The 11,019-nt window shown below is 43.3% G+C and overlaps 1 protein-coding gene across 2 annotated transcripts in view; it reads left to right on the top strand.

Annotated features, from left to right (window-relative positions):
- The first annotated feature begins 4,490 nt into the window (after positions 1–4,490).
- The window catches only part of CWC22 (CWC22 spliceosome associated protein homolog), a 64,998-nt gene continuing 58,469 nt past the window's right edge, over positions 4,491–11,019 (top strand). The window contains exon 1 of one of the 2 annotated variants that reach the window (XM_040227734.1): positions 4,491–4,706. The gene's annotated coding sequence lies outside the window, so the exon portion shown is untranslated. Of the gene's footprint in view, positions 4,707–4,797; positions 4,819–11,019 lie in introns of those variants that run through there. The other variant, XM_040227735.1, reaches the window with a different exon arrangement.

The following is an 11,019-nucleotide window of genomic DNA, read 5'->3' as shown; positions in this document are numbered from 1 at the left end:
AAGAAAACAGTTCTGTGAATGTGTATGGAGAGTGAATCTACATGCAAGGGGTGGACTGTGACAAATGCAGAAATGTGCTGCTCAGATATCTCTTCAGTAAAAGGTCTTTTGCCTGCGTACAAAGAGTGTGGTTGAATGGCAGCCTCACATTTGGAGTTGAGGTCCCAAGCTTCTTGGGGAGACTCCAGCCAAAGACTAAGCAAGACTGTGCTGCAAAGGCCTTGCCATTTTTGTTCCAAGGAGGGCCTCTTCCTCTTTGCTCTGAGGTACCTCTATCCCATCTATTGATAGTTTTCTCCTTTACCTTTTAAAAAAAAAATTCTTAATTCTATCACTGTTTGCTTCCTTGAGGACACAAATGACAAACCTAATCTTTCCCAGTTCCATCCAGCTCCCCTTGGTTCTTTCCTATTTCAATCAATAATTGTAGGGATGGTTTTGTGCTTTTTTCAGATATGGATACAAATGTTTACCATTCTCCTATGCCTCTTGAGAGTCCCTTGGACTGCAAGGATATCCAACCAGTCCATTCTGAAGGAGATCAACCCTGGGATTTCTTTGGAAGGAATGAGGCTAAAGCTGAAGCTCCAGTACTTTGGCCAACTCATGGGAAGAGTTGACTGTTTGGAAAAGACTCTGATGCTGGGAGGGATTGGGGGCAGGAGGAGAAGGGGACGACCCAGAATGAGATGGCTGGATGGCCTCACTGACTCGATGGACGTGAATCTGAGTGAACTCCAGGAGATGGTGATAGACAGGGAGGCCTGGTGTGCTGCGATTCATGGGGTCGCAAAGAGTCGGACACGACTGAGCGACTGAACTGAACTGAACTGAAGTCCCCCCCCCTCAAAAAATATGCAAAAAAAGCAAACTGGCTGTGTGAGGAGGCCTTACAAATAGCTGTGAATAGAAGAGAAGTGAAAAGCAAAGAAAAGGAAAGATATATCCATTTGAATGCAGAGTTCCAAAGAATAGCAAGGAGAGATAAGAAAAACTTCCATAGTGATCATTGCAAAGAAATAGAGGAAAACAATAGAATAGGAAGACTAGAGATCTCTTCAAGAAAATTAGAGATACCAAGGGAACATTTCATGCAAAGATGGGCTCAATATAGGACAGAAATGGTATGGACCTAACAGAAGCAGAAGATATTAAGAAGAGGTGGCAAGAATACACAGGAGAACTGTACAAAAAAGATCTTCATAACCCAGATAATCATGATGGTGTGATTACTCACCTAGAGCCAGATGTCTTGGAATGTGAAGTTAAGTGGGCCTTAGGAAGCATCACTACAAACAAAGCTAGTGGAGGTGATGGAATTCCAGTGGAGCTATTTCAAATCCTGAAAGATGCTGCTGTGAAACTGCTGCATTCAATATGCCAGCAAATTTGGAAAACTCAGCAGTGGCCATAGGACTGGAAAAGGTCAGTTTTCATTCCAATCCCAAAGAAAGGCAATGCCAAAGAATGCGCAAACTACCGCACAATTGCACTCATTTCACATGCTAGTAACGGAGAAGGCAATGGCACCCCACTCCAGTACTCTTGCCTGGAAACTCCCATGGACAGAGGAGCCTGGTAGGCTGCAGTCCATGGGGTCACAAATAGTCGGACACGACTGAGCAACCTCACCTTCACTTTTCACTTTCATGTATTGGAGAAGGAAATGGCAAGCCACTCCAGTGTTCTTGCCAGGAGAATCCCAGGGATGGTGGAGCCTGATGGGCTGCTGTCTATGGGGTCGCATAGAGTCAAACACGACTGAAGCGACTTAGCAGCAGCAGCATAGCTAGTAAAGTAATGCTCAAAACTCTCCAAGCCAGGCTTCAGCAATACGTGAACTGTGAACTTCCAGATGTTCAAGCTGGTTTTAGAAAAGGCAAAGGAACCAGAGATCAAATTGCCAGCATCCACTGGATCATCAAAAAAGCAAAAGAGTTCCACAGAAACATCTATTTCTGCTTTATTGATTATGCCAAAGCCTTTGACTGTGTGGATCAAAACACACTGGAAAATCCTAAAAGAGATGGGAATACCAGACCACCTGACCTGCCTTTTGAGAAATCTGTATGCAGGTCAGGAAGCAATAGTTGGAACTGAATATGGAACAGATTGGTTCCAAATAGGAAAATGAGTACATCAAAGTTGTATATTGTCACTCTGCTTACTTAACTTATATGCAGAGTACATCATGAGAAATGCTGGGCTGGATGAAGCACAAGCTGGAATCAAGATTGCTGGGAGAAATATCAGTAACTTCAGATATGCAGATGACACCACTCTTATGGCAGAAAGAAGAACTAAAGAGCCCCTTGATGAAAGTGAAAGACGAGAGTGAATAAGTTGGCTTAAAAATCAACTTTCAGAAAACTAAGATCATGGCATCTGGTCCCATCACTTCATGGCAAATAGATGGGGAAACAGTGGAAACAGTGGCTGACTTCATTTTGGGGGGCTCTAAAGTAACTGCAGATGGTGAATGCAGCCATGAAATTAAAAGACACTTACTCTTTGGAAGGAAAGTTTGACCAAACTAGACAGCATATTAAAAGCAGACATTACTTTGCTAACAAACGTCATCTAGTCAAGGCTACGGTTTTTCCAGTAGTCATGTATGGGTATAAGAGTTGGACTATAAATAAAGCTGAGCACCAAAGAATTGAACTGTGGTGTTGGAGAAGACTCTTCAGAGTCCCTTTGACTGCAAGGAGATCCAACCAGTCCATCCTAAAGGAGATCAGTCCTGGGTGTTCATTGGAGGGACTGATGTTGAAGCGGAAACTCCAATACTTTGGACACCTGATGCGAAGAACTGACTCATTGGAAAAGACCCTGATGTTGGAAAAGATTAAAGGTGGGAGGAGAAGGGTATGACAGAGGATGAGATGGTTGGATGGAGATGAGTTTGAGTGGCTGGAGTTGGAGATTGACAGGGAAGCCTGGTGTGCTGCAGTCCATGGGGTTGAAAAGAGTCCAGCAGGACTGAGTGACTGAACTGAAGTTTCCAAAACAGTAACAAGTAGTTTAACATTTATGTTTTGTATCTTTTGAAAAAGTCATAATTAAGAAAATGCTTCCACTGATTACTTCAGACTTCTATTTCCAAGTCAGTCAGAAAATTTTCTCCTATGTCTCACCAGCTGGTTGATACCTTTACCTAAAATAGAGGCATCATCTTATCTACAGAGTTAGTTTCTCCTCATTACTTTACTCTGTTGTGGCTGCTGCTGCTGCTGCTGCTGCTGCTGCTGCTGCTGCTGCTGCGTCGATTCAGTCGTGTCTGACTCTGTGGGACCCCACAGACGGCAGCCCACCGGGCTCCCCCGTTCCTGGGATTCTCCAGGCAAGACCACTGGAGTGGGTTGCCATTTCCTTCTCTAATGCATGAAAGTGAAAAGTGAAACAGAAGTCACTCAGTCGTGTCTGACTCTTCCCGACTCCATGGACTGCAGCCTACCAGGCTCCTCTGTCCATGGGAGTTTCCAGGCAAGAGTACTGGAGTGGGGTGCCATTGCCTTCTCCATCACTCTGTTGGTAGTCCAGTATTTTCCTATTGATTTAGGTTTGCAATCTTGGAACCGGGTAGGCACTTAACATTTGTTACAGTTGATAACATTTTTGTTTTGGTTCTTGGTTTTACTATTGTAAAAAGTCTAAAAAGGTGTCTGGTTTCCTTAAGATTTTCACAGAAAAGTGGCTACACTAAGGTCTCCTTTTTTGGTCAAATGCAGAGAAATAAGTTTACAGTAAATTTAAAAAAATCTTAAGACAGAACTAGGTTGCCAGTGAAATTAAAAGACGCTTACTCCTTGGAAGAAAAGTTATGACCAAACTAGATAGCATATTAAAAAGCAGAGACATTACTTTGCCGACTAATGTCCGTCTGGTCAAGGCTAGTTTTTCCAGTGGTCATGTATGGATGTGAGAGTTGGACTGTGAAGAAAGCTGAGCGCCGAAAAATTGATGCTTCTGAACTGTGGTGTTGGAGAAGACTCTTGAGAATCCCTTGGACTGCAAGGAGATCCTACCAGTCCGTTCTGAAGGAGATCAGCCCTGGGATTTTTGGAAGGAATGATGCTAAATCTGAAACTCCAGTACTTTGGCCACTTCATACGAAGAGTTGACTCATTGGAAAAGAGTCTGATGCTGGGAGGGATTGGGGACAGGAGGAGAAGAGGACGACAAAGGATGAGATGGCTGGATGGCATCACAGACTCGATGGACGTGAGTCTGAGTGAACTCCGGGAGTTGGTGATGGACAGGGAGGCCTGGAGTGCTGCGGCTCATGGGGTCGCAAAGAGCTGGACACGACTGAGCGACTGAACTGAACTGAACTGAGGTTGCCGGTGAGCTTCCAGAGCGAACTCTATGTTCCTCATCCAAAAGAACTATAATTCCCGTCGTGCATTGCTGCCTCCTTAGCCTACAACTGAGCGCGTCATTTCCGTCCGCATTGGCAGTGGGTTCTGGGTTTTGTAGTTTGTTGTCTCTTTTGTCGCCGTCTTGGGAAGAGAAATGTGTGGCCGGATGGACGGCTCTGAATCTGGTATTACAAAACAATGTTTAAAATAAGTTAATACAACAACGTATCGAGTCAGTTTAGCGTCAGGTTATTATGTATTTCACGTCCGTCTTCTTCCTACCGCGGGGCCCGGGAAGAGGAAGTGACGTGCTTCCGGTGTAATGGCGGCGCGGTGGAGCTCCAGGTAATTACCAAAGTCCGTAGACTCGCTGCAGGCAGCGAGTTGGAGTTGGGGCTGCAGGCTGCCGGGCCGGGTGGGAAATGAAGGGGCCCCAGGAGTAGGTGCGGGCTCGCTGGTACGGCCGTGGGAGGTTTTCGGGTGCGCTGGGGTCTCCCGCCGCGCGGTGGCCCGCGAGGCTGGACTGTGAGTGTCGGTCGGGCCGAAGAGCCCCAGTGAGTGGGATGGGGAGTGCGCGGTGGGATTAGGGCAGGTTCCTGGAGCTGTCTCTCCGCGGTGGCTTTTATTGTGGAATCCAGCACCAGCGCGGGTACCCTTTCCTTTAGCGTGGGGTGTGTTTTGGGCGTGGATCACTTGGAGCGTCTCAAGTCCTTGGTTCTGTGCCCCAGATCCCGTTCTTAGTGCCTGGGCCCCGAACCATGGGTGTGAGATTAATAAACCCTGGTTTATTAAAAAGCTGTGGAAGTTCTCTCATTCCTCTTTCCGGCGAAGTATTTTTGTGACTCTTTCAAAATTTCATGAGTCGTTTCTTTTTCATCATTTACCACGTAGTTCTGAGGACTGTTCATTCATTATTACTTGTGTTCTTCCTCTTGTTATCCTTTATCCCTACATAACTTGTTTTTCAGTCATTCCGTCGTGTCCTACTCTTTGCGACCCGATGGACTGCAGCAACCCGTGCTTCCTTGTCCTTCGCCATTCCCGGAGTTTGTTCAGACTGGTGTCCATTGAATCAGTGATGCCATCCAACCATCTCGTCTTCTCGTTCCTTTCTCCTCCTGATTTCAGTCTTTCCCAGCATTAGGGTCTTTTCCATTGAGCCATCTCTTCGCATCAGGTGGCCAAAATATTAAGAGTTTCTGCTTCAAGGTCAGTCCTTCCAATGAATGTTCAGGACTGATTTCCTTTAGGATTGACTGGTTGGATCTCTTTGCTGGCCAAGGAATTCTCTAAAGTCTTCTCCAACACCACAGTTCAGAAACATCAATTCTTTGGCGCTTAGCTTTCTTAATGGTCCAGTTCTCACATCCATACATGACTACTGGAAGAACCATAGCTTTGACTAGACTGACCTTTGTCGCCAAAGTAACATCTCTGCTTTAAATATGCTGTCTAGATTTTTCATAGCTTTTTTTTCTAAGAAGCAAGCGTCTTTTAAGTTCATGGCTGCAGTCACCAGCTGCAGTGATTTTGGAGCCCCCCAAAATAAAATGTGTCACTGGTTCCTTTGTTCCACCATCTATTTGCCAGGAAGTGATGGGACTGGATGCCATGATCTGGTTTTTGAACGTTGAGTTTTAAGCCATCTTTTTCACTCTCCTCTTTCATCACGAGGCTCTTTAGTTCTTCCTCACTTTCTGCCATGAAGGTGGTGTCACCTGCATATCTGAGGTTATTGATATTTCTCCCAGCAGTCTTGATTTCAGCTTGTGTTTCACCCAGCTCTCCATTTATGCATGATGTACTCTGCATATAAGTTAAATAAGCAGAGTGACAATATATAGCCTTGAGATACTCCTTTTCCAATTTGGAACCAATCTGTTGTTCCATGTCCGATTCTAACTTGCTTCTTGACCTGCCTATAGAATACTCAGGAGGCAGGTAAAGTGTCTAGTTTTCTCATCTCTTTCAGAATTTTCCAGTTTGTTGTGATCCACACTGTCAAAGGCTTTGGCGTCATCAGTAAAGCAGAAGTAGATGTTTTTCTGGAACTCTCTATTTTTTTTCTATCATCCAGCAATTTAATCTCTGGTTCCTCTACCTTTTCTAATTCCAGCTTGAACATCTTGAAGTTCTCAGTTCATGTACTGTTGAAGCCTGGCTTGGAGAATTTTGAGCATTACTTTGCTATCATGTGAGATGAGTGTAATTGTGTGGTAGTTTGAGCATTCTTTGGTATTCCCTTTCTTAGGGATTGGAATGAAAACTGACCTTTTCCAGACCTGTGGCCACTGCTGAGTTTTCCAAATTTGTTGGCATATTGAATGCAGCACTTTAACAGCATCATATTTTAGGACTTGAAATAGCTCGGCTGGAATTCCATCACCTCCACTAGCTTTGTTTGTAGTGATGCTTCCTAAGGCCTGCTTGACTTCACATTTCAGGATGTCTGGCTCTAGGTGAGTGATCACACCATCGTCAAGTTAGGTATAACCCTAACTTGATGTAAGTCACTGCTAGCCTACAGCTAGTTTAAGAAAGAAGTGGATTTTGCTAATATAGCTGATCCCACTAGTGACTTTGAGGGCTTCCTTGTTGCATTTCTCTACTTCTCTGTTTAAATCTGAGAATCCTAGCATGGGAGAGTAATGGAACAAAAAGGCCTCTTGGCCGATTAGTTTCAACAACCTCCAGACTTAAATAAGCCTGTAGCCTAAATATTTTATCTCAGTGTATTCATTTCCCAAGTGGACATTGAAAGAGACATTTCAAGGCTTACAAGGAAGTTCATACTTTCAAAGCCTTTTCTTCATGAGTAATATACCAGGGAAGGAAGCAGTGATTAAAGCAAGCCTTTGCTATTTGTAGCTAAGCTAAATCGTTTCCCAGTGAACAGATACCCCAAAAAATAGTGTGGGCTGCCTCAGCCGGGGTACCTAAGGGTTCCTTGATTATGAAATAGGTTGGCTAATGGGAGGGTGAGACCCTGTGGAGGTTCATCTTTAATTTGACTTTGAGCTTAACTCATAAATGGATCAGACTAGAGTTCAGTCCTTTCACCTTGAAAGCAACCCTGTGAGTCCTTTCCTGAATTAGTTTATCAGGACAGGTTTATTCTAGACATGACAGGAGCCTCTGGTCTAGAATGTAGTGCTGTATTTAGGGGCTACTTAATAAACTTCTCTGTAGAGGCCACCCGCTCAAATTGTCTGTAAAATTTAGAGTATGATGTACTAAGTGACTCTATCATTTAATCATCAGCAAGCCCACCTTCAAAGCTGTACTGTGAGAGTTGAGAGAAATATCTGGCCCTTACATTTAAATGAGGCAAGCTGATTAAGGCATTTTGGGAAGGGGGAAACAAAGTGGTATGAATGAAGGCATGCAATGTTCTCAGCAATTAGACCTGTTTTAGTAAGTTGAAGTAACTACACCTTGAGGGTCAGATTTTCTCTTCAGTTGGAACTGGTAGGAAAGGAACTGATACTTTTTTCATCTCAATAGGAAAGTATATTAAAGCTACTCGCCAGGTTAACCGAGGGAGGGTGGCGGCGAAGACAGGTAAGGTTTGGCTCCTCATGGTACTGTCTTGATACAGTTGATGACAACAGCTTGGCCATTCCTAGAAGTAGGGGTTGATATGTGGGACAAGACTGTTGTGGTATTCCATGGTAAAGAAGTTGTCAGATATCATTATAGGGAGTTCTTCATAGGAAGAATTAAGAACAGTCATCAAAAGCTTACACACCTCCTTTTATATTTGATTTTAGAATTGGAGCCTATTAAGTAGCACACATTGTCCTAAGTTCTGGATATATAGCAGTGACCAAGAACTTCAAGGATCCATTGTTCTACAGGGTCTTTCGTGCCTCTGAGTCCTTATACATGCTGTCTCATTGCCTGAATGACCTACTTGTCCTTCAAAAGCCAGCTTCTAGATTGATTTCTTTCTGTGTTCCCCAGACCCACTTACTTGCCCTTCCACTTTTCTAATAGTATTGTGTTTATAACATTGCTTTAATACTTAGATTTCTCTGCTCTGCCTGATAATAGGAACTCTGTCTCATACCTCGGAGCCTCGTGTGCAGCTTAACATATGTCCCCCCTCACAAGATACAGACACTGCCTTTGACCCTCTGTTCTTAACTTGCTTCCAGAGAATTGGGGGTAAAGTAAAAAGAAAAAGACCATGACCATCCTGCCTTTTCTCAACCTTTTACTTTGTCTAAGTGCTTTTCTGAACCACTTTTTAATATAAATATCAGTTTTTTTCATTCTGTTTTCCTGTTTCTCCCATACAAAATTTTTCAGTTATAAAAATACCTCACAAAGGAGACTTTCCTCACAAATGCAAACTTTAAAGACAAAATGAAAAAAGTACTGTTCAGTGGGTGGTTAGAAGCGCTGGAGCTGCTGCTTTGCCACACAGGTATATATTAAGCGGTGAGGGTTATGTAGGTTTTACATGTAAGGTTTTTTGTCTTTTCTTTGTTGTCGTGACAATGGGTATAAATTTAACTTAATCACAGATCAGTAAAACCCATACTGATAATATTTGTTCAGTGAATCAGGTGCTGGGATTAGTGAGGAAAGTTGAATTCTGCTGCCGGCCACTTGAGCTGTGAACCAAGTGTGGGAAACTAGAAGGCAAGGTGAGGTGGGCTTAACAGGGTTTGAGTGCAGGTGACTAAAGGCATAGTAGCAGTGGAGATGTCCCTGTGTGTGCTCAGTCGTGTCTGACAGTTTGTGACTGCCTGGACTGTAGTCCGCCAGGCTCTTCTGTCCATGAAATTTTCTAGGTAAGAATACTGGAGTGGGGTTGCCATTTCCTGCTCTAGGAGTATCTTCTTGACCCAGGAATCAAACTCATATCTCTTGCATGGCCTGTATTGGCAGGCGGATTCCTTACCACTGCACCGCCTGGGAAGCCCCAGAGATTTATTTTTACTCAGTTAACGAGAAGAACTGCTACCAAAGAACTCTTTTCTATTAAAGAATAATATAAGGAGACTGATGGTAGATACAGTAGGCATTGAGACAGAATTTTCTTTTTAAAAACTTAGAAGAAAATTTCCGAAGTGTGAAGTAATACAGTTATAATGTAGAGGGATGTGCTTTTAATTTAAGGCCTGGATTTCTCTCCAGGCAGCATCGCAGGTATTTACAGAATCCTTTTGCTCTGTGTAGATAGAATGCATTGGCGCCCTTCAAGTTAGTAGCATGTTTTTTAGAAGCAAGTTGGGAAAGTCCTTATAGTCTGGAGATAAAGAAGACCTATGAGAAATCTTATTAGAAAGGTGAAAACTATTTTGCCTTCTAAAATGAAATCAGGGGATTATCTTATAGGATCTTCCCTAAATGGAGCCTTCCCCCTACTTTTCTCCTGTATACAATGGCTGAGAGAATGGTAGGAAATGGGCAGATTTGATTCTGTCTCCTGTTAACTGAAAAAGTAGGATCAGTTAGATTTGATGACTGACTGGGAATGAGGAAATTGTCACTTGGCTAGTTTTACAGGTAATATTTTAGAGGAAGTGTTGATTTGAGGAGAGGAGGAAATGAGTTCCAGCTTGGACTTCTGTAGTTCAGCGGGCTTTTGGTGCATCCACATGGAGGTTTCTATAGGCATTTGGAGATAAAGGTTTGGAACACTGTAGAAAAGATTGGATGAAGTAAAATCGTTCTTATGAATAGTAGCCTAAGACGTGGAAGTGGAGATGGTCTTCCAGAGAGAATGTGGAGAAAGAAAAGGACTATTCATGTGTTCATTTAACGAGTATTGAGAGACTTCTTGGATTATAATAATGAACAAAACAGACAAAACTCCCTGAGCAAAGATTAAACTCTGTAGAATGGTAAAATTTTAAAGAGGTGGACAGAAGAAGAGACAGAAGCAAAACCAGATGAACTTGGTGTCTTTGTTGTAAGTTGAGAAATGAGAACTTCAAGAAGGTGGTTAGCAGTACCAAGTGCTAGACACAATGTCATAAATGAAGGAAGTGGCCCCTGGATTTAGCAACAAGAAAGTCATTATGTAACCTTGATAAGTACTGTGGAATCCTGCTGCTGCTGCTGCTAAGTCGCTTGAGTCGTGTCCGACTCTGTGCAGCCCCATAGACGGCAACCCACCAGGCTCCGCCGTCCCTGGGATTCTCCAGGCAAGAACACTGGAGTGGGTTGCCATTTCCTTCTCCAATGCATGAAAGTGAAAAGCAGAAGTGAAGTTGCTCAGTCGAGCCCGACTCTTAGCAACCCCATGGACTGCAGCCTACCATGCTCCTCCGTCCATGGGATTTTCCAGGCAAGAGTACTGGAGTGGGGTGCCATTGCCTTCTCCAGTAGAATCCTGAGTGGAAACCAAATTGTGGTAGAGGGGTTAATGGGAAATTAAGAATTAGAGGCACTTCATGTGAACTCATCTAGCAGAAAAAGCTTGGTTGTGTAGAGAAAGAATGGAATTAGAGAGGGGGCAGCATAAAGGGAATTTGCCCCATATATGTCATAATTTATATTTAAATGAATCAGTAAATAAGTTCAACATATAGAATTTTTCTTTAAAACTAACTCATTAGGAAATCAATGCTGTAAATCCAGAAGTAGCTGATAGAGATTTTTAAATAAAAATCAACAACTTCCTGCTCTCATAGAGCCTGCATTC

This window comes from Oryx dammah, unplaced genomic scaffold (assembly GCF_014754425.2).
Source record: "Oryx dammah isolate SB20612 unplaced genomic scaffold, SCBI_Odam_1.1 HiC_scaffold_27, whole genome shotgun sequence".
Taxonomy (NCBI): Eukaryota; Metazoa; Chordata; class Mammalia; order Artiodactyla; family Bovidae; genus Oryx; species Oryx dammah.
This window is presented reverse-complemented; position numbering and strand designations above follow the sequence as displayed.